Source organism: Triturus cristatus, chromosome 8 (assembly GCF_964204655.1).
Source record: "Triturus cristatus chromosome 8, aTriCri1.1, whole genome shotgun sequence".
NCBI lineage: Eukaryota > Metazoa > Chordata > Amphibia > Caudata > Salamandridae > Triturus > Triturus cristatus.
Window position 1 is genome coordinate 333,861,958 of NC_140591.1, and position 24,694 is coordinate 333,886,651.

Below are 24,694 nucleotides of genomic sequence, written 5' to 3' on the forward strand. Positions count from 1 at the left end.
GATACGCTGAATGATATATAGAATAAAAAGCTAAAAACTCATCCGTCCATCAAATATGCTCAGTGTAGGTCACAGTGAATTATTTGTTCTGAGCATTAGCATCTCTTGTTTCTCCGCCAATTCATCCTACTTCATTATGCCAAAAGGAGTTACTTAACAAACGCAAAATGTATGGCTGCTAGTTTTATCATGAAAATGTTTCCTGCTTAGAATTTCTTTTTAGAACTACATATGATTGGCTCACCGGTGTCAGAAGTGACATGTGTAGTGCCTATATAGGTGCCACCCTAGCATGCTGACATCAGTTCTTTTGTTCCTGCTCCAGTCAGTGCGTTTCTGAGGGAACTACCTCCAGTCACGTTTTGACTGACTTATTCTCATCATTTTGTTGAACACTTTTTTGAGACCTTTGTCATATGGTGTGCTAGGTATGTCCCCTAAACAGCCTGCAGGTTTCAAATCTTGTGGTGCCTGTCACAAGCAGATGTCTGTGACAGACTGGTACTTGGCTTGCCTATGGTACTTGGAGTGGCACCAGGATTCCAACATGTAAGGACTATCACACCATTATTCCCAAGCACTGCGGGGAACGCTACTTGAAATTCCTCGCCGCCTGATGACCCTGCAACGTTCAGGATCCCTGTTGTGCAGAAGGCCCCAGGACTGCTCGCAGAGCCACTCTTGACTGTGGTTGTCACAATCCAAGTCATTGGCTAAGTCCCATAAAAAGAAGAATTATAAGTCAAAAAGCTCTTTCACTTCATTGCGCCAGTTCAACTCTTCGGACGAGGTGTGGGAACAACACAGTTAGAAACCCAACTCCCTAGTTTCGGTAGAGAGACCCTCACCCAACTCAGAGTTTTATGAGGCCATGCATCTCATTATGGGCGGCCCGACCCCTCTGGAGTGCTTTGGGCCCCATGGTTTCAGGAGGTGCCCCCTCTTGATTCCCGATTGCGGGTTCACCTTTAACGCCAGTCAGGCTCCAGTGATCCAGAGCAACTCCGCCTGCAAGGCCACTACCTTCTACGGAGCCTGCTCTAGTGCAATTGTTCCCGGTGCTGCCAACACCCCGCCAACTCCATCGTCATTCCCGACTCCGATAGGGAGACAGATCGGCGTAGTTTGACACCGCTTCAAGGGCCGATCCGAACCATGCTTGCCAAGACGGAGACAATGTTTATTTCTTTTGGTAGAACTGGAGAGGGGCACGACTGGGATGGGTCTCCTGACCCTTATGAATGCCACCACCTCCTTGACGAACCAGAAGACAACTGGTACGAAGAAATGGGGAATGCCAGTGGTTTGGACACTTCACCAAAACTGGCTTGGTTTCCTCTCCCACCTTGGCTATGGAGGAAGGGGCTTCTTTTGCAATGGTGATGCGAAGGCTGGCTGAGGTTATGGACCTTCAATTGCCCTCCGTGGCAGTTAAGGCTAATGTTTTGACACCAATGCTTCAGCCGGGAGTTGTCCCCTCTGAACTTCTCCTCCCATTTAATGAAGCCCTTACAGACATCCTCCTTGAGACATGGTCCAAGCCTCTCACAGGGCCTCTGGTGCACAGAACGAATGTCTGCTGTCAATCGCCCCTCTCCTGGAGATCTCCGTTTCCTCACCTGGCACCCCAGTCTGGAGAGCTCGCGGTCTATGCCCCACACTGAAAAATCCGGGAGTGTAGCCTACCAATCCACCGGTTAGGAAATCCAAAAGGCTGGATACCTTTGGCAAGAGGATGTTTTCTTCCAGCCTAGCATTGTAGTTGGTGACTCACTGGGCATAGCGATTGCATCGTTGGTGGCACCAAAACTCCATGCCTGGCTGAGAAACACTGGCTTCTCTGGGGATGTCCAAGATTCCCTCATGGACAAGCCCTTTGATGGTTCCTGCCTCTTTGCCGAAAAGACAGACTCGGCGCTTGAGTGCTGTAAGGATGGCTGCCAGGTCCTTCGGCCTCTCCATGGCCACCCCACCAGCCCCAGTCAGCCTTCTGCTCCTACCGTGGCTATGGTAAGGCCTACCAACTGCATCCTTTCCCACCAAGGATAGGAGGCTTCCAAGCCTTTTTGTGACCATAGATGCTGTTCCCACAGGCAACGTGTGGCTACCAGCCAGATGTTGACCCAGTCTGCTACTCCCCCGGCAGCCGCAGCTTCCAAGCGCCTTTGGTTTGCCATTATACCATAGAAGGCACTCAGTAGGAGGCAGGATCCATTATCTCCTGCCCCACTGGCAGTCCATAACATTGGACACAAGGGTACTCCAGATTATTCAATGGGATTACTCCATTCAATTTTTGTGAACGCATCCCACCCTTTTATGACCGGCTGATGGAAGACCACGTCTTTGCTCCATCAGGAAGTACAGGCTCTTTTGGCCAAGAGAGCCATCTAAACTGTGTTGGCATCAGAAGTCGTCTGCTGAGGTCAGGGGTTTCAGTCCTCCCCTACCTTGACGACTGGCCGTAGAAGGGGGGTTCCCCCCAGGTAGTGTTCTCCCACCTCCAGACAATGCGGACCTCCTGCACTCTCTGGAGTTCACTATCAACATGCCGAAGTCACATCTGACTCCCTCTCAGATGCTCCTTTTCATCTGAGCTGTTCTGGAGGCTGTGCAGTTTCGGGCCTATCCTCCCGAACAGCAGGTCCAGGATATTTATGCTATGATTCCGATGTTTCTGCCTCTGTCCTGGACTTCGGTGAGACTTACCCTGAGACTTTTCAGCCTCATTGCCTTCTGCATCCTGCTAGTGACACATGTCCATTGGCATATGTGAGCTTTGCATTAGGGCCTGAAGTCCCGGTAGATGCAACATCAATATAATGTCTCCGACTTCATCAATATCTCTGAGGGAACTGCAAAAGACCTGCAGTGGTGGCTGACAAACAGAAGTTGGTTCTCCCTTGCCCACTTGGAGCGAACTGTAGTGACAGATGCATTACTTATGGGTTAGGGTAGCCACCGGGGAGAGGTAGAGGTCATAGGACTCTGGTCTCTGGTGGAGTCCCAGCTTTTTAGCAACTTGTTGATGGTGAGGGCGATCCCACTGGCATTGAAGCCCTTTCTTCCTTCAATCAAGGGATGGCTGGTGCAGGTGTTTACTGGCAACACCACGGCCATGTGGGTCTGCAACAAACAGGGCAGGGTGGAGTAGTGGACCCTGTGTCAAGAGGCCCTGCGTCTCTGGGCATGGCTGGCATGTCAGGACATTTTTCTTAGTGGTTAAACATCTGCTGGGCTCTCTGAAAGCCAGAGCCAACAAACTCAGTGATTGATGCCTAGTGGATCACAAATGGTGTCTCCATCTGGAGGTGGTGCAAGGTCTCTTCCTATACTGGGGAGAGCCTTGGTTAGATGTGTTCGCCACTACCAAGAACACGCAATGTCAGCAGTTCTGCACTCTGAAGTTTCGAATGCGACTCGCTCTGAGTAGTTTTACGTCTTGAATGGAGCCAGGCCTCCTGTATGCCTTTCCACTCCTGCCCAGAGTTCACAAGAACATCAGGAACGAACTATCGGGACAGAGACCTTATATTGCAGACAGCCAGGGTCGCACCACCTATACGACTGGAAGATTCTTTTTGGGGGTCAAAAGACGACTGAGAGACAAGGGCCTCAAATATGCCATGTTGTTCCCGGCTCGTCTTCGGATAGAGGCCGGGGGGGGGGGGGAAACTAGATTCTTTGAGACTCTGGAAGATGCTGTCGGTTGGCTTGATGGATGGAAAGATTCAGCGGAACGCGGCTCCCAGAGAGACTAGGAGGTACCTGTGTCCTGACCCCATGTGACTTGTGTGGTGGGGTTCTGACGTTCTCCCCGACGATGCCAGACTCTGTGCTTAATTATGTAGGGTGTGCAACATCACACACAAACACGAGACCGACCGACTCAGGAAGAACCATTTTACTTTGCGTATGAGGGGGGAGGAGAGTGTACCCCCATTTTCTTCACTTAGTTCAAGTTCAGGGCGACAGGCACTCTGCCTTGTTGTAATCATGGGCAGTTTGGATCCCTGAGTGCAGGGGAGCAGGGAGGGGGGGGGGGGGAGTTGGGATGGGTTCAAGAGCAGTTACTTGTTTTTAGGGAATCTTCAAGGCATTGCAGTTCAACAACGCAGACGCAGAGGTAACACGTAAACACCCATGAGTACTGAATGGGATAAAGAGTTTAAGGTAATGAGCTGGAATGTAAATTGTTTGGGGGGCAAGGTAAAGAGAACCATAGTACACAATACATTAAGAGGCATGCCCCTGAAGTGGTGCTGCTACAAGAGACTCATCTCGTGGGGAATACATGCAAAGCCCTCAATAGGTGGGGATACAACCTTGTGGCACATTCCGGCTTTACTTCAGGCTCGAGGGGAACGGGTATATTACTTAAGAGCTCTTTCCCCCTGACTATCAAGTCCACCTGGATAGATACTGTGGGGAACATATGTGGGCATCTTGGGACAATGGGAAGGGAAGGTGCTTACCCTCATTTCGATTTATGTGCCGAAGGGCCTTCTGAAATTAACCTTTAAAGACCTGGGCGCTATTTTGTTGTTAGTACCAGAGGGACTTCTTGTAGTGGGAGGGCACCTGAATGCAGTAGTGAATGGCACCAAAGACCGGAGTCCCCCAAGAGAACTTCGCCCCTCCAATATCTGGCTACCGGATTTTATGGGGGCTATGGGATTACAGGATTTATGGCGCTCATTTCACCCTACCCCCACCCAATACACTTACCACTCAGGTGCCCATGCCAGCCAGTCACAAATAGATTATTTACTAGCCCCTTCAGAACACTTGACACATGTACGGGAGGGAGGTTAGACACATGGCGAGAGGTATCTCAGATCATTCTCTGCAGGTGGGCACATATTGTGGTTGGCCACCAAAGAGTGGGAAGAGTAGCTCCCATCAACCCTTGGCACCTTCGTAACCCGGTGGTACGTGAAGCACTACATGCTGCAATTAAACACTACTTTCTAGAAAACGTGGGCTCGGTGAGCTCTCATCAAACACTATGGGAAGCATTCAAGACTGTAGTTAGGGGCCAGGCCCTTTCCCAAATAGCGGTTGTGAGGAAGGAAAAGGTCAAGGAGGAGGAAGAACTAGAGTCTGAGATCCTTCGACTGGAAGAAGAATTAACGGAGGGACCCAACCCAGACACCTTACATGCTCTACATCTTAAAAGAGACAGCTACAGGGCCTTGGTGACAGAGCTAAGGCACTGGGAAGAGAGTCGCTAGGAAGGATATATGATCAAGGTGACAAGGCCGGGAAGTTGATTGCATGGTTAGACAAGCAAACATTGGCTAGCAGACTTGTACCAGAACTTATTGACGAAGCAGACCATACGATCACGGATCCCCAGGACATTGCTAACACGTTTGCCGCCCATTTTGAACAAATATATTCCTTCCAGAATCCATACACAACGCAAGACTCTCTCGATCTCCTTCGGGACTTTACCTAAACTTTCAGCGTCAGAGCTGGATTATCTAGAGGGGGCGCTCACGGCAGATGAGGTGGCGCATGCCGTTAGGGGGCTTGGGTCCGGGAAAGCATCCGGGCCCAACGGCCTCCAGATTGAATTATATAAACTTGGGACAGATATCCTTACCCCCCACCTGTGTAAAATGTTTGCGGATAGTAAAGAACTCTGGGAGCTGCCCCATGACCAAAGGATAGCCACCCTAGTAATGATCCACAAAGAAGGCAAACCCCGGACAGCCTGTTCTTCCTACAGGCCAATTTCCCTATTGAATGCCGTACCTAAAATCTTAGCTAAACTCCTGGCCAACAGACTGATCAAAGTCATTATTAATTTGGTACACCCAGATCAATCTGGCTTCATGCCCCAGCGCAACAGAGCACTAAATCTTCATAGGGTACACGGTGTGATAGGAAGGGCGGCAACCATACAAGAAGAGGTGGGATTGGTATCACTAGACGCATCCATGGCATTCAATATGCTCGAATGGCCATATTTATTTGCGGTTCTTGAGAAAATGGGCTTTGGGCCCCACTTCATCCAGTGGGTGAGACTCCTCTATTCAAAACCTCTAGCTCAGATTGTTGTAAACAACAAAAAGTCTGAAGTGTTTGGACTTAATAGGGGGACCAGACAGGGATGCCTGCTATCTCCCCTCCTTTTTGCCCTGGCCCTGGAACCCCTTGCATTCTGGGTGCGCAGAGACCCGGTGATTCAAGGTTTTTATATGGGCTGAAATGCGAGAGGACCGCATCTCCTTGTATGCGGACGACATTCTATTGTTTTTAACATCCCCAAAGGCCTCGCTCGCGGCAGTGCTTGATATCTTTGCCATATTTGGAAGATACTCAGGGTATTCAATCAACTGGGTCAAATCAGTCTTGCACTTCCTCAAGGGGCCCCTCACGGGCCTTCCCAGGAATTTCCCGATACAGATCTCCACACAGGGTTTCAAATACCTAGGTATCTATATCACCTCTGATCCCGCAGACAGATTTGCCAAAAACCTACTCCCACCTTTACAGAGACTGAAGAAGGACTCTGAGCATTCGATGACGCTTCCACTCTCGATGCTGGGCAGAGCATCTTTATTCAAAATGATGTCTTTACCCCGGTTCCTATATGCCCTACAAAATTCATTGGACCTGGTACCCACAAGCTACTTTAAAGAAATTGAAAGTTTACAATGCCGCCCACTCTGGAACGGGAAGTCGCGGATAGCGCTCCCTAAACTAAATCTCACATGATACGATGGGGGCATTGCCCTCCCCGATCTCAAAAAATAATACTGGGCAGCCCATTTGGCAGCCATCAACCATGGCACCTACAGGCAGGCGAATGATCCGGGCTATGCGATGGATCACTGGGTACTACCGGGAGGGAACTACCAAAGTGCACTCTATTTAAGCGCCGGAAAGGACTGCCTCACCGGACCAACTAAGCACTCGGTGCAGGTTTGGCAGGCAGCCAACAAAAGTTTGGGATGGGACAGTAGGGTGACTCTGGCCACTCCCTTATGGGACTCGGACCAGCTGGGTAATCTATGGTCATCTAAAGGTTTTGACAAATGGGACCTTACAGGTATATCAAAAATAGGTGATCTATGGGTAAAGGGTGAAGTCAAATCATTTTCAGTACTGCAGCAGGAATACGATCTTGCTCTCAGAATATTTCAGATACTTGCAGATCCGGCACGCGTTACAATCCTGTCTTCAGAGGGTAGGCGTTCCCCCGGACTCTTCACCCCTTGAGGATAGACTCCTTGATGGATACTTACCAACGAAGGCCATATCACTCGGCTGCAAAAAGTTAGTAAACCATACTGGAGATCCCCTCCTCAAACTGCGGGAAAAGTGGGAAAGAGCTGGTATATTTCTAGACAATGAAGACTGGGTAATAGGACTAGCCTCACCACGGGAGGTGGCCATCGCAGCTAGGTTGAGACTGGTACAACTTAAAATCTTACACCGAATCTACATTACGGGGCCCTGTATGGTGCTAATGGGAAGAGCAACAGAGGTCAAATGCAGAATGGGGTGTGGAAGTGAAGGCACATTCCTCCATATATTGTGGGAGTGCACGTATATACAGAGGTTTTGGAAGAAGATACACAAGGTGATGGGTGAGGTTTTAATGCATGCACTCCCCCTGGAGGCCAAGAGATGTCTCCTGAATGTGTGGGAACCCACGGATCTAAGTCATACACATATCACCTGGGTCATATTGGGGTTAATGATCGCAAAATGAATTTTGTAGGGCATATAGGAACCGGGGTAAAGACATCATTTTGAATAAAGATGCTCTGCCCATCATCAAGAGTGGAAGCGTCATCCAACGCTCCGAATCCTTCTTCAGTCTCTGTAAAGGTGGGAGTAGGTTTTTGCAAATCTGTCTGTGGGATCAGAGGTGATATAGATACCTATGTATTTGAAACCCTGTGTGGAGATCTGTATCGGGCAATTCCTGGGAAGGCACGCGAGGGGCCCCTTGAAAACGTGCAAGACTGATTTGACCCAGTTGATTGAATACCCTGAGTATCTTCCAAATATGGCAAAGATATCAAGCACTGCCGCGAGGGAGACCTTTGGGGACGTTAAAAACAATAGAATGTCGTCCGCATACAAGGAGATGCGGTCCTCTCGGGTTTCAGCCCATTTAAAACCTCGAATCACCGGGTCTCTGAGCACACCAGTACATCGGCAAATTTTGTGGCTCCGCGCTTTTGGCGTGGGCATGTTGCGAAAAGTAACTGATGTCAATGCGCTGGGTGGTGCTTATATAGTCACTGTACATGTCACTTCCTGCGCGGACAACTCGGACATGAAGGTGATTGACTCCACATACCAGTCCACAGAGGTACTGCTCAAAATGTTTCTGGATCCAGGCTGTTGCCTGGGGATAATTCTGAGGTAAGGAACCTGCGGTTAGATAGACTCTACCAGATAAGGCATTACTGAAGGTCGGAAACTTGTTCTTCAAGAAGTTTTACCCAAAAAGATCTAAAATAATTTGAGGAGTTCATAAGATGGAATTCAGATGTGTACAATGATGCACTAAGCTTGAAAGACTTATAAGGCTTTTCAGTACTTGTTTACAAAGCCATGATTGACTGGTATATTCATAAAAAAATAACACCTAAAAGAAGGGGAACAGGTACCAATGAATGAGAGAGAATATGCCACATATTGGAGGAATGCCATGATGCCTATTACTAAAATCTGCATTAGACTATCGTTCTGCGAGTGCCTCACCTGAAAAGAACCCAAAGAGGCAGTACATGGGCAGTTGAGGTCAAAGGTGAATAAGAAAATGTTGTGTGCCGCAGTTTTGGGGACGGGTACTTGTGTTTTCACCTAGAGAAGAAAGCACTCCCATTCATCGCCTGTGTTTTTTTTCTTCCCCTTTCACACCTAAAAGCATGCAATAAGTCATTGAAGTTGAAAACAGGAAAATGCCTTTTTTATCTTTGGTAGACATGTGGGCCCCTATGTGAAAACACCCATATGCTGCCAACCAGCAAAACCTCATATTTGGACAGTTTTGTCACTCTTTATAGGTGCAGTTGATCTGCAGAACCTATTCATTAAGAGCTAGTTTTGCAACCACAATATGGATATTTAAGATGCACATAAGCTGCATCTCATTGTCTTACTATGAATACATATTGAAATTGTTATGATCTAGTGTATTGTACAATGTTCTGACATTGCGTACCTAAATGTTATAAATGGGGGTCTCTAGTTTGCAAGGGCTTGAGCAGTCAGGCTTATCTTAGAGGCTGTCTGTAAAGCATTTGCACACACCCCACAGTAATACAGTGTAAGTACAACAAAAGGACACCACACCAGTTTAGAAAAATAGCCAATATTTTTATATACTTTAAGACAAGACCAAAAACGGTAAACAAATCCACAATACAGTACCTAAAAATCTACAGTTGTCAAAATCGGCTTTAAAAACAGTTCCTTGATGTCAATAGCTCCATCCGGGGCTATCACAGCGTCGTGAGCAAACAAATCCATACAGTTCTGGCTGACCGCAGCGTCGCGGGCCAGCTACGGTGTCGGGAAGACCCGCAAACAGTATATGAGTTTCCGAAAACACGGCGTCCATAAGGCGTCGGTTCCGGAGGTCGGTCCAAAGGTAGTCTGGGACCTCGAGGTCTCACGCGTTGCAGGTCGATCTCCTCTCTGTTGGAGTCAGGAGCGCTGGCGTCGGCAGGCGTTGGGTGCAGAATGCAGCGGTGCGGTGCCCTCAGGTTGCGGTGCGAGCATCAGTTCGGTGGCGGCATCAGATGGCGTCGACGGTGAGACCAGGGTCATGGTGCGAGATGAAGGCGCTGCTAATCACGGTGCTGGCAGGTCACGGTGCAAGCAGCGGCGTTGTCGTTGCTGAAGCGCTGCCGTCGGCTGATGAATTGAAGTCGATGGCGCTGGCGTCGGTAGGCCAAGGCTGCGGTGCGGGATGAGGGCGGTGCGTCGTGTAACTTTACTAGCTGTGCGCTCGAACCACAGTGCAAGCAGCGGCATCTATTTTGGCGTGGAGCGTCGTCGTCAGGGATACCAAGGCGTTGTCGTGAAACGAGGCGGTGCGGAGTGCGGTTCCCACAGGTTGCGGTGCGAGCAGCGGATCGGTGGCGGCTTCAGCAGGCGTCCTAGATGAGACCAGGGTCGCGATGCGGTGGTTCCCTCTGCGGTATCAAGGCGTCGTCGTGAAGCGAAGTCAGTGCGGAGTGCGGTGCCCACAGGTTGTGGTGCGAGCAGCGGCTCGGTGGCGGTATCAGCAGATGTCTTCGGTGAAACCAGGGTCACGGTGCGGTGTTGCGGCGGTGCCGTTGGGACACAGTCGGCAGCGACGCCGTAGAGTTGCTTTTCTTCTGTTATAGCACAAAACACACAGTCCCCAGTGCTGAGGGCAGAAGAGTTTGAAGTCTTTGCTGTTCCTGAGACTTCGTAAACAGGGGGCAGGCCTCAAGCCATTGGAGAAACTCACAAAGTAGATTGCAGAAAGTGCAGTCCCGTCCTTTCACTGCCAAAGACAGAAGCAGCCACTGCAGACCAACACAGCAAAGCACACAGCTAAGTGGTAGGTCCTCCTCACAGCTTCTCCAGCTCTTCTTGGCAGACTTCTTGATCCAAAAGAGTTCTAAAGTTCAGGGGTCTGGGTCCCAATATTTATATCCCCAAATCCTTTGATCTCTTAGGCAGAGAGTGTCTGTGCCCAGCCAGAACCAGTTCTGCCTTCTCTGGTGTGATTTCCTGGCAGGAGGTAGAGACAGCATTGTCAGAGGCAGACCAGGCTCTTTGAGGTGCAAGGAAATCTCCTCCCCCATTGCAGCCCAGCTCTATTCAGCCCTTTCCAGACCCTACCTAGACTTTCTGGAGCCACTCCTGCTCCCCAGCCTTCTGTCATCCAAAACCCAGACAGGCAATCCACATTCCAGCAGAGGCACGCGGGATGACTGAACAAGAAAATACCTACTTTCTAAAAGTGGTATTTCCAAACATAGAATGTAAAAATCACCTTCAATAACAGATGCATCTTTAGATTCTGAGTTCAGGCATACTAAACTTTATTTTTCCACCTAGTTCCCAGGGCCGATTATGTTTATAAGATGTTATAAACAAACTTCCATTCTGTCCTGTGGGGAACAGGTAGCCTTGCAATAGTGAAAAACGAAATGGGCTGTAAATCACTATCAGGACTTGCCACGCACACCAGGGCATGTCCTACCTTTCACATACACTGCACAGGGGTACCTTGGGCCTACCACAGGGGTGACTAACATGTAGAAAAGGGATGGTTTAGGGCCTGGGAAGTGGGCGCACTTGCCAAGTCGACATGGTAGTTACACACTGCGCGCAGACTGCAATGGCAGGTCTGAGTTGCCTTCTTAGGGCTACTTACGTGGGTGGCACAAGTGCTGCAGGCCCACTAGTAGCATTTGATTTACAGGCCCTGGCGCACACAGTGCACTTTACTAGGGACTAACAAGTAAATCAAATATCCAATCATGGAATACCAATCCATAACACAATTTACCACAGGCGCACTTGCGCTTTACCACTGATCAGCAGTGAGGAAAGTGCGCAGAAACACTATGCCAGCAAAAACAGAGTCAAAACCGGGAGGGCAGAAAGCCAAAACTCAGGGGAAACATACCAAAAGATGCCAAGTCTAACACTAAAATATTTAGAAGCACATATTTTGTGCAGTAGCTCCCTCAATAAATCCTTATTATACACATTTCATAATACACTGAAAAGAAAAAGAACTGACATTTCACCAGCAAACCTAGTCATGAAATTTGTGAAAGTTCTAGCTATTTACATCTGTCTATGGCCATTAAAGTTGAATTTATTTTTGTTGGTCTCCCTCAGCCTCTATAAATCAGACCTTGTATCAAGGATATAAGCCCTACAAAACAAGCAAACAAAGGTGACTGTTTGCAGATCTTTGTGATGTATCTCAATTTCTAGAGAATTTAGAAAGACCACCTCCCAATTCTGAAATGTCCATGTGTCAAGAATTGAGCTGTAAAATCCCCAAAGAATAATCGATTTTCATGGTGGGCGATATACAAGTTCAGTTGGAGGCAGGAGAGTAAAGGGCCTGACTCCTATTGACTATGCTTTATGAAATTAAAATTAGAAATATAGTTGCCATAAGCAGAAATGCAGTGCTGCTGCCATTCTAAAGTGATTATCAACAGGATCTTAGTTGTGTAGTTGATAGAGCACCTTGAGAAGGATGTGAGGTGTTAATTGATTCTGCTCCCAAGATCCGTTACAGGCTTTTATGTAGCTTCTTAATTTGGAAGGTTTACCATGTTGGATATCTTATACTATTCTGCTCCGTAAGGCGCTCTCCCAACGTGTCCTCTCACCTTGCCTGTATTGGAAGGGCCTCATGCGGGCTGTCGTCTCGGGTTGCCCGGTATTAGTGAGAGATAAATCACCTTACCTGGGCTATGTCTAACACTACTTGCAGTACCTTAGTAGTAGGAGGTTCCTCTGGAAAGGATGGCCATACCTCCTGTGTCAACCAGGCGATCCTTTCATATTGCAAGAACTGCCCTCTACCCAGTTCAAAGGTGGCCTCTGCTGTTTTCTGGGTTATAAATTGACCTACAGGTCCCCCATTGTTAGGCAGCCACCTGCCTTCCATCTTTGTACCGACCATAGACTCTGCGATTTTACAAAAAGGCTGTACAGCCCATAGTGGCGTTTCCGGGGTGTAAGGTGCGCACCGCACTACCTTTCGTATTGTGGTCTCCCAAATTTCCTCCACGTGTTTTATATATGACTAAGTGGAGGGACCCTTGTGCCGAGCATTAACAGTTCTAGTAAAGATTTTTCCTCATGTGTGCCTGCCAGAAGATGTTTTTCCCAGTTATCATGTTCATCTAACCCAAAGGTCTTCAAATCTTTTGATTCCGAGACCCCCCTGTCAAACATTTTAGGTGTAAGGAGCCCCTCCTGACAACAATTTCTAGAACCTGGTACTCCTCATCCTCTACAACCATAAGCGTCCCCAATTCCCACAGCAAATCATTTTTATGGCGGGCAAACAATATTAAACCGTGTTTAGCAAACCAAACGTTTATGGGTGACTGGGGTTTGGTATCAGAAGCTTAGTACACAGTTCAAACTTAAAGAAATAACCAAAAAATCACTATGGTACTTTTTCAAAAATAAAACATAATTTGGCAAAATTTATTTGGATGATAACACCTTTCTGAACTAATGTGATAGTGCTTATTTTTCTTCCGAGAGATGGTCTATCTGGGATTGCAACTCATAAATACCAGTTTTACACCCAAACATAGCAATAAGCCACAAAACAGTGACCTGTCCAGTTTATATGGGAGATGATTGACTGTGGCATTCAATAATTATGTGAAAATTGCAGCGGTTGCACAATCGCATAATCCCATTGGCCCTAGGTATAATGACTGTAATGCATGTGCTGCAACTTGAGTGTACGGCATCCGAAGATAACCATACTGAATTTCATGGGATCCTGATGGCTTGGCTTTTACAAATGCATGGAACTGGAGGTTGCTGAACATCATTCATCATAATCAAAACATACTAGTTCGAGGCATATGAGCTGCAGATTACACACTTCTGCATAGATCGCCATCTGGTGTTGGGCCCGGATGTTTGCAGTTTGTTTTTCCTCTTGGAAAGTTTTTGGAAGTCACAAGGTTTGTGACTCCTCCCTTGGATCGTATTGCGCATGGGCTTTGGCTCCATCCTCAGATTGTTTTTTTCCGCCATCGGGCTCGGATGTAATACTTCGCGCTCCGGTTCCGAACATTTCCAGTTCGCCGATCGAAGCGGAATCCTCGCTCATCGCGGTATTGTTCAGATCCAGATCTCCTCAATCACCTTCTCTTCGACACATCTTCGATTCCAGTCGTCGACGGCGGCCTTCGGGCCTACCCAAGCTCCGGTCCCGGCTGATGGAAAGAACTCCTTTCAAGAAGTGCCCTCGATGTGGGTCCAAATTCCCCCACACCGATCTTCATGAGGCGTGCAACCTCTGCCTCTCCCCTGAACACGAGGCTCGAGACTGTCCGGCCTGCAAGTCTTTCAGATCCAAAAAGACTATTTGAGATCGAAGGGCCAGACGAAACATGGCGCACTCCTCGACCTCCGTTCCAGTCGACATCTTCGGGGATGACGTCAAAGATCCGGGACAGCAGCACACCGAAGAGGACCTCGTCAGTGCTTCCGAAGCCGACGACTCAGATGTGGTGGACATCACCCCGGCGCAGAGGGTCGTGAGTACTATACCCCCTCCTGCACCTGCGCCCACACCCAAAAAGGCTTCGGTCACGCCTTCGCCTCCGGGCCTAGGCAAGACCAGAGACACTGCTTCAAACACCCCACCTTCGGGCCCGGTGAAGAAGCCAAATAAGCCTTCCGGCGGCTCGGGCTCGAGCCAGCCCTCCAGCGGTGCCGAGAAACACACTTTGGCACCGAAAAAGAGACCGGCCTCTACTTCGACACCGAGCTCCGCACCAAAGTCCTCGGTGTCGAAACCCAGCCTTTCGGTACCGACCAAACCCCATAACGCCCTCGGCACCGACACTTCTACGCCGAAGCCCACTTCGGCGCCGACCAAGAAATCGGAGGTTCCCAAGCCCAGTGCTAAGCACGGCACGGACAAGCCTAAAAAGTCATCAGCCCCGAAACCTTCGGCGCCGACGGAACAAACATTGTCACAGGAACTGTTTACACCGGATCCCTTGCAAAAGACCCTTACCAAGGATCCAAAAACTGGACATTTGGCACTCTCTTCTAAAAAGAGACATTTGGACAAACCGGCTCCGCCCCCACCTCCAAAGAGGAAGGACTCTGCTACCTCCCCTTTCAGAATGCCTTCCCCACCTCCTCCACCCTCTCCACCTCTGCCCCCTCCGCCTTCTCCATCCCCACCTCATCGCTCCCCGACCCCGTCTCCAGACGATGATGATCAGGGGGACCCATATTACGATACAGGGGATGTGCCCCAAGACCCCACCCCTACAGGATCCCCAGACCCATGGGACAACTACAATAATCCAGACATTCCAGACGTCCCACAAGATGACCTTTACCCTTCCAGGCCATCTCCACCGGAAGACTCATTAGGTTTCCACCACCTACTTCAGAGGGCGGCACATTATCACGGGGTAGAGCTACACACTGACCCAGTAGAGGAGGATTTCCTCCTCGACACCTTTGATACCGCACATAGGTCTACCTCCATACTACCTATGCTCAAGGGGGTGATAAAACATGCGCCAGAGGTTTTTAAGGACCCAGTCAGGGCTAGGGTCATTAACCCACGCATAGAGAAAAAGTACAAAACTGCCCCCACAGATCCTGCCTATATCAAAGGGCCAGCGCCACTAGATTCCCTAGTGGTTTCCACTGCACGGAAGAGGTCAAACTCCCAGGCGTCAGGCGAAGCGTCACAGGCAGCCAATATATGGCGTATCGCCAACACTCAAGCACTATTGGCCAGATATGATAGAGCGCATTATGATGAATTAGAAACCATAATGCACCACCTCCCAGAAAGATACAAAAATAGGGCAAATGATTTAATTCAGGAGGGTAAGACTATAACTAACACCTCCATACGCTGTGCCTTAGACGCAGCAGACACAGCCTCCAGGGCCATTAACACTTGCGTCCTCCTCAGTCGCCATGCTTGGCTGAGAGTATCAGGCTTCAAACCTGAGGTACAGGCCTCCATCCTAAATCACCCCTTTGACCAAGAACACCTATTCGGCCCAAATGTAGATGAGGCCCTCGAGAAAATGAAAAAGGACACGGATACGGCGAAATCTATGGGAGCCCTGCACTCACACCCTCCTAGGCGCTCCTTTCGCCGCTCTTCCTTTCGGGGTACGGCTAGAGGCTACTCCTCAGATAGCGCGTCCACTTCCTACAAATCCCCTGCTCAGTCCACCTTCACAAGGGGTTATCAAAGAGGCGGCTATAGGGGCAATAATAATAAAGGCAGAGGCAAAACAAATACCGCCCGCTCTGCCACACCGCCTACCCAATGACTTCCGCCCGCTCCCTCCAGACCATCCCACTCCGGTCGGGGGCAGGCTACAAAATTTCCTTCAGGTCTGGGAGACCATCACCTCAGACAAATGGGTGACCCAAATTATTCGCTCAGGGTACTGCCTAGAATTGACATCTACCCCCCCCCCCAAACATTCTACCCAGGCAACGCCCAATGTCACAAGAACATTCCACATTACTAAAACAGGAGGTAATCTCCCTCCTACAAAAACAGGCAATAGAACAAGTTCCCGCCAATCAGCAAAATGTAGGGGTCTACTCCCTATATTTCCTAATACCAAAAAGAGACGAGACTCTACGACCTATTCTAGATCTCCGGCCTCTAAACACATACATACATTCGGATCATTTTCACATGGTAACACTTCAGCAGGTACTTCCGCTCCTCTCCCAGAACGACTTTCTCACCACACTGGACTTGAAAGACGCATACTTTCACATTCCGGTACATCATGCTCACAGAAAGTACCTCAGATTTGTAGTGGACGGGCAACACTACCAGTTCAAGGTGCTCCCATTCGGGGTCACAACAGCACCAAGGGTATTCACCCTGTGCCTAGCGGTAGTGGCGGCACACCTCAGAAGACAGCACATTCACGTCTTCCCATATTTGGACGACTGGCTGATAAAAGCCACGTCCTACAACCAATGTGTACACCACACCGCCACTACAATCCAACTACTTCACCAGCTAGGCTTCACGGTGAACTACCAAAAGTCCCAGCTAACACCATGCCACATAAAGCAATACCTGGGTGCCACCATAGACACCTCAAAAGCCATAGCCTACCCCAATCCTGCCAGGATTGCAAGCATTCAGGCTTTGCATCAAAGATTCATACCTCAACACACTCTTCCAGCAAGAGTGTTTATGCAACTGATAGGGATATTGGCCTCTTGCATTTTCATAGTGCCTTACGCAAGACTCCAGATGCGTCCACTCCGAGAGTGCTTAGCGTGCCAATGGAACCAGGCCCAGGGGCAACTGACAGATCTGGTGTTGGTAGACGGTCGCACCCATTGCTCTCTGCAGTGGTGGAACACCACAAATCTTTCCATAGGTCGACCGTTCCTGGACCCGGTTCCACAAATAATACTAACAACAGACGCATCGCTCTCCGGCTGGGGAGCTCATCTATTACACCTCACAGTGCAGGGCACATGGACGCCGCAACAAAAGTTACTCCATATCAACCATCTGGAGTTACTGGCTATCTTTCTAGCCCTAAAATCCTTTCAAACACAGATTCTAGGCAAGGCAGTCCTCATTCGCACAGACAACATGACGGCCATGTACTACATTAAAAAACAAGGGGGCACACACTCTCCACAGCTCTCTCAACTAGCACAGAGCATATGGAGATGGGCAATTCCACACAAAATCTTTCTCCTAGCCCAACATGTACCAGGAGTCCAAAATACCATGGCAGATCTGCTCAGCAGACAGACACAGCATATCCACGAGTGGAAACTTCACCAACAGGTTCTTCACCCGTTCTTTCAGATGTGGGGGCATCCACAGATAGACCTGTTCGCCACCCACGAAAACAAAAAATGCCCAAGCTTCGCCGCCAGATACCCACACCCATTGTCCAAAGGCAATGCGATATGGATGAACTGGTCAGGCAAATTTGCGTACGCCTTTCCACCTCTCCCACTAATTCCATTAGTGGTGCGAAAGCTACAACAGCATTCCCTCACACTGATCCTAGTAGCTCCAACGTGGGCCAGACAACCGTGGTACACCACGCTGCTGGAACTCTCGGTAGTACCACACCAAAAGCTACACCTCTCACCATGCCTCTTAACCCAGAACCATGGAGAGATCAGACACCCGGACACAGCTCAGCTCAACCTTGCGATCTGGCTCCTGAGATCCTAGAATTCGGATACCTTAACCTTCCCCCTGACTGTATGAACGTCATCAGAGAAGCTAGACGCCCTACCACTAGAGCCTGCTACCCTGCCAAGTGGAAAAGATTTGTTGTTTATTGCCATAACAACACAATCAATCCTCTAGACGTATCTATACAGCACATCATATGCTACTTGCTCCATCTACAAAGGTGTAACCTAGCATATACATCCATTCGGCTACACCTCGCAGCAATTGCCGCTTACCTACAGAACAGACAGCACCTATCACTTTTCAGAGTGCCTGCCATTAAAGCCGTCATGGAAGGCCTCAAACGAATAATTCTCCCCAGAGTACCACCCTCACCTGTGTGGAACTTAAATATAGTTCTCACAAGGCTAATGGGACTGCCCTTCGAACCTTTGCATAAATGCGAACTGCAATTTCTCACATGGAAAACAGCTTTTCTTGTAGCCATCACTTCCCTTAGAAGGGTCAGTGAGATACAAGCACTTACTATACAAGAACCTTTTCTCCAAATGCACCAGAACAAGGTTGTTCTCCGTACCAACCCAAAATTCCTACCCAAAGTCATTTCCCCCTTTCATCTAAACCAATTGGTAGAATTTCCGGTATTTTTCTCGCAACCTCAAACTGTTGCAGAAAGGGCTCTACACACGCTAGATGTTAAACGGGCCTTACTTTACTATATCCAGAGAACACAACCTTTCAGAAAGACCAAACAACTATTTGTCTCTTTCTCTCCACCACACAAAGGCAACCCCATCTCAAAATCAGGGATAGCTAGGTGAATTGTAAAATGGATACAGATTTGCTACCACAAAGCAAAACGAACGCTATCTGTTCCCCCTAAAGCCCACTCTACACGAAAGATAGGGGCTTCTATGGCTTTTCTAGGGAACATCCCATTAGATGATATCTGCAAAGCAGCTACATGGTCAACACCGCACACTTTCACAAAACATTACTGTGTAGATGTGCAAACCAAGCAACAAGCTAGTGTGGGCCAGGCTGTACTAAAAACACTATTTCAAACCACTGCAACAGATACTGGTGGTCGCCGCTAAGGTTGGGAACTGCTATATAGTCTATGCAAAAGTGTGTAATCTGCAGCTCATATGCCTCGAACGGAATATGCTACTTACCAGTATGCATCTGTTCTTGGCATTTAGAGCTGCAGATCTACACACGCCCACCCGCCTCCCCGGCTACCTGTATCTGTTCCAGTCTATCTTATTTAGATACAACACACATGGGTTTCTTCACTGTTATTACTACGCTCCATCTTTCCCTGTTGGCGAAAAACAATCGGAGGATGGCGCCGAAGCCCATGCGCAATACGATCCAAGGGAGGAGTCACCGACCTCGTGACTTCCAAAGACTTTCCAAGAGGAAAAACAGACTGCAAACATCCGGGCCCAACACCAGATGGCGATCTATGCAAAAGTGTGTAGATCTGCAGCTCTACATGCCAAGAACAGATGCATACTGGTAAGTAGCATATTCCTTTACAATCATTAATGAGGAACTGTAAGGTCCAAGTCAGATGTTTTCTTGAATTCCAGGGGAGGAAGTTGTCCCTTAGCCTTCTTTCACACAGTTTTTCTAAAAAGGTTTTATTTTTAACATTATGAAAACAGATGCTTCTATTTTAGCAAAAACTGACTCTAGTTATATTAGTTTTCTGCTGTTGACTTAAGTCATACTTGGGGAGCGGCTGGAGTGCCCTGAGAGGGTGAGTGCTTTGGTGGGTCAAAGGTTTGGCTAAAGACAAAATATTCTGTATGTTTTTTAGGTCCTTCACCGTCGGGTATCTACATATATATTAAGGGTCAGCTTAAATTAAAAAGTGCTACTCAGTGGGCAATGCAATATTGTACATTATTAAACCTCTAGTAGTTAATCCACCTTAAACGGTCTGTGTGTAACTAGAAAGCCACATAATTAAATCTTGGTTGGTGCAGTGGAGAATAGTTGTGTATTTTTAGTGCTACTAGGTCAAAGCCGGTTACAGAAAGCACTGTGAATATGTAAGTCATTATTATACTTTCATTACACATAGTATAAGACAAACTGCTACACAATGAGCAAACCGTTTTACAATAAAATGGTGTTCCCAAAATATAGATTTTAGTAATACCCAGACCATATGCAATGCACTTTTTGTACATAACTGTCCCTTCAACATCTCCTCAGGGATAGTAAGCGCTATGTAAATACAATTAAAAACATTCACTTCAGAGCTCAATTGTCCATTCAGAAGCACCTTTTCTAGAAAAGTCTTACAGTACACTGATACTTTCTGTGGAAATTAATTTGAATATGAAACTGAAGTACCCTAACATTTTAACTTATTGTCCGCTCCCATAAAATGCATCAGGGCTACTGATATGCTGATAAAAAGTCAGCTACAGGAAAGTCAGAATAGGAATACACAATTCACCTGCCAGGTAAGTGACAGTTTAGAGCAGCAATTTGTAATGCATATTACCAGGTGTTTGGGCACTTCTCTGGGTATAAAACACTCCTATTCTTCCAACACATTTCACCACAATTTCTTTTCCAGCCTGCCCACCCTACCCCTGCATTCAACACCTCACCTGCGGATAGTAAGCACTTTGTAAATATATTTACAATTAAAAGTACGCACTTCACAGCTCATCACAAAGCTTCCAGTGATTTATCTCCCTCTATGTGCAAACTTTGCCGATACGCTGAATAAGTGAATTTTTCTAGCCGGCGCCATGACTCCAATAAATCTGTGCATGTCGCACACCACTTCCTCATAACATCTGGAAATGTGGGGAGATCCGTTTCTAATTTACCTATCTTCCTTTCTTGCACCTGGATATCCTGTTCTAGCTGGCATTTAACTCCATACTTTGTCTGTTTGCACACCCCTCTAAGTACCACCTTCATGACCTCCCAAGTATTGTTACAGCGTCCCTGAAACTGTCGCAATAAAGCTGGGGATCCTACAGCGCCTCTGTTCGAACTTAGTGATGAGATATATTTTGGTGCCTGGGGTTGGAGCTCAACTCAAGGGCCTGTGATGACTGTGCCCAAATTATCTTGAAGGCCACATTGAACTGCCATACATTGGAAGACTCTGCATCACAACCATCTAAGTTGAAACGAAGGTCCTGTTCCTGCAACAAGTCCTCAAAGTGGGCGAAGTCTTCGGGTAAGTCTAAGAAGCACAAAAAGTCCAAGCAGTAACTGCCCCCTTTCTGCCACTTTCAAACTCCAGAGGGCGCAAGGGCGCCAGTGTACCTCTTGGTCTTGCTCCTGAAGAGCCGATTCTGAATGTGGTACCAATGCAACCTTAATTTCATGGTCAGTCGGTGACGTTACAGCAAATAGAATTCTTGTGTGAGGCCAGACTGTACATATTTGGCACACTTCCGGCTCCCTCTGGTGTGCCTTTGGACACCTCTGCAGAGACCTCCAGTTAGAGTCCCTCCAGCAGGTTTGATCTCCTCATTACTTGTGCCTCTTGAACCTTGAGTTCTGAGGAAGATCAAAACGGATTGGGGCCCAAGCCTTCCTAGCTGCTCCTGATTGTCCAGGGGAGTGTGGTATCCAGATCTTCAGGATATGAGCAACACTCTTCCCATCACACTGCCACTTCAGGAGGATCTACAGTTGCAACAACTGGGCAGAGTCTTGCACCTAGGCCTCCTTAATCTGCACTTCCATGTGTGAGATTGAGCAGTGAAGCTAGGCTCTTTCATTCTTCCTCCTGAGGTGGTTGTTGATGTTCTGGCAACCAGGCGCCTGTCTAGGAAATCAGTGTATGGAAGGAGCTGGGCCAAGTTTGTGGCTTTATTATGAATTTTTATTTATTTGTGTTTTATAGGGCGCGGTCTTGACCTGTTAGGGTATCGGAGCGCTTTAAGGGTTAAACAGGTTGTATACAAAAGACTTGGGCAGGGGGGTGGAACATTTGGGATAAAAACAAGTACATACATTTTACAAGAACGAAGGTCCAAGAGTTTTAAGGGTGGGGTGCCGGGTGTATAGCATCTGGTCAGTCCAAGGTGTGGTAGTAATAGAATAGAAACGAGGTTGCTGAGGTGAGTGTAATGCAAGAATTAGGAGAGGAATTTGTCCATTAGGAAGTTTTTGGCTTCCTATTTAAAGCATGCCATTTCTTCTAATGGCGGGCGGGAGTGAGTTCGTATTCTTGTTGCGGCCCCAGAGAATGCACGATTGTAAGTTTTTTCCTTTCAAAAGCGCGGAGGCTGGAGCAAGAAGGCTCTGGCGGACCGGGAGTTTCTGGCTCCTCCGGATACCACGAGTTTCTGGGCGAGAAATGCAGGGAATTTAGTGTATAGAGCCTTGTGAGTGATACATGCCAGTTTAAGTTGGATTCACTCACCATGAACCGGCAGGTCAACGCAGTCCCCTCCAGCTGCTTCAACACCCTCCACAAGACCTTCAAGTGGATCCCCCCTGAGCCAAGGAAGATAGTCAAACACGCACTCATCACCAGAAGACTGGACTATGTAAACGCATTCTACGCCGGCATCAACAAATCCCTACTCCGCAAACTCCAGACAATACAGAACACCGCAGCAAGACTCGTCTTTGGCATCCCCCTACACGAACGCATCCGCCAACACCTACGAAGTCTCCACTGGCTCCCCATGGAGAAAAGAGTCGCTTTCAAAATCCTCACTCACACCTACAAATGCCTACACAACAACGGACCCAAATACCTCAACGACAGAATCAACTTCCAGGTACCCAAAAGAAACCTCAGATCTTCCAACCTTGCACTGGCCGAAAACCCGCGCATCCACAGTGCCAGAGCAGGCGGAAGATCCTTCTCTCACATTGCAGCCAAGACCTGGAACGAGCTACCGGCAGACTTCAGACACGCCCCCTCCCTGAACACGTTCAGGAAGACCCTCAAGACCTAGCTCTTTGGATAAACAGATCTGCGGTCCCTCCACCCTCTTAGCGCCTTGAGACCCTCACAGGTGAGTAGCACGCTTACAATTCCCTGATTGATTCTGGCCTGAAGAGAAAGCCAGTTCAGAGCTTTCAGATGTGGTGAGATCTGGTCGAATTTTTTGTGGAGAATGGTGGTTTCCGTGCTGTGCCCAGGCCTGAACCCAGATTGGAAATAGTCTAGTAGGTTGAAGTTGGTGATGTGTTGGCTCAATTGCAGTTGCACACATTTCTCCAGAACTTTAGCTAGGAGTAGGATATTGGATATAGGTGTAAAGTTGTCTAGAGAGGCAGGATTCAGCGTAGTTTTTTTTAAGATGGGGATGACTTCACCGGCTTTTAGAGTCGGGTATTGAACCCTGAAGAAGGGAGGCGTTGATTATTGCAGTCCAAATAGGAATGATAGATTGGGAAGCAGCGGCCATACAGTTGGAGGGGAGTGGTAAAGTGGGTGTTTGGGTTTAAGGAGGATAGAATTTCCGAGATGGGATGGTCATCATAAAGTTTGAAGTTGGAGCAGTGCGCTTTTGATTTTTTGGTGATATCTGGGGGGGTGGAGGGGGGTGGGGGGGGGGGGGGGGGGTTCAGCGTGGAGAAATGAGGCAGGCCGGAGGGGGTGGGGAGTAGGTAGCGGATCTAAGTTTGTTTCCTAGGGCAGTAATTTTGTCAGAGAAGGAGGAGAATTCCTTGCATGTTATTAGAGATTTAGGGGTTGGTTTGGAGGTTTTAGCCAGTTTTTTAGATTGGTGTTTGACCATTTCGAAGAGCTTGGGAGGTCTTTTCTTGGCGTTCTCCAATTCTGATCTGAAGAATTTTTTTTAGTTGAGGCTGTTCCTATTATAGGCATTTATGGTCTGATGGAGAAGTTTTAAGTGGGAGGCTGAGTAGTGCTGTCTCCAGTTTCTTTGTCTGCCAGAGGGTTCTCCTTTCATTGTTGAGGGATCCGTTGAACCAGGGGTTTCTGTCTATGATTTGGGTTCTTTTTAGCTTTAGCGGGGCAAGATCATCAAGAATGTTAGACATGGTCGAGGTATAGTGTTCTGTGAGGTTGTTGACCGTTGTGATACATTGGGGGGTGTGGGGTGTCAATCCGGCAGCGTGCAGCCAGTTTCACGACATCTAGGTTCTTTGTGTCTGACCCAAGGTTTTGGATTTACAGGTTGCGGTGGCCTTGTCTTGTGGGTGCCAGGTAAATGGAAGGTAATAGCGTGGTGATCAGACCAGTCGCATGAGTCTATAGAGATAAGCTTGACCGCTGATTCCTTAGCAATGATCCAATCTAGGGTGGCGCTTTTCGTGTGTTGGGAGTGTGCAGGCTTGGGTAAGGGCTTGGTTGGCCAGGAAGTCTTTGATGGCTTTGACATGAGTGTCCTTTAGGTCGTACCAGTGCAGATTGAAGTCACTGAGGAAGATGTCTTTAGAACTGGGGGAAACTTTGGCTGTGATGATTTCAATGGGGTGGTCAGTTAAGGTGTCATTCATACCTAGGGTGTGGTAGAATATGTGCAGTCTGCACAATTGAGTGGCATTGTTGCATGTGGAGAGTGCAAAGTATTCCCTGGAGTCTGTGGGATCTGCATGCAGTTCAGTTACAAGGAGGTTAGAACGGTAGATGCAAGCAATGCCTCCCTCTTTTTTTGATTGCCTGTCCAGCCTTGAGATATTATAATTAGGAGGGACTAATAGGTCTAGGCAAGGAGATGAGGATTAATTGAGCCAAGATTCGGTCAGGATTGCTATGTCAGATTTTTGGCCTAGGATGAGATCGGCGACATCAGAGGCGTGCTTTACTGC

At 48.1% G+C, this 24,694-nt stretch overlaps 1 protein-coding gene across 1 annotated transcript in view; it reads left to right on the forward strand.

The window, feature by feature from the left end:
• Positions 1–24,694, forward strand: part of PAN3 (poly(A) specific ribonuclease subunit PAN3) — a 1,123,747-nt gene that overhangs the window by 552,071 nt on the left and 546,982 nt on the right. The window lies entirely within an intron of this gene.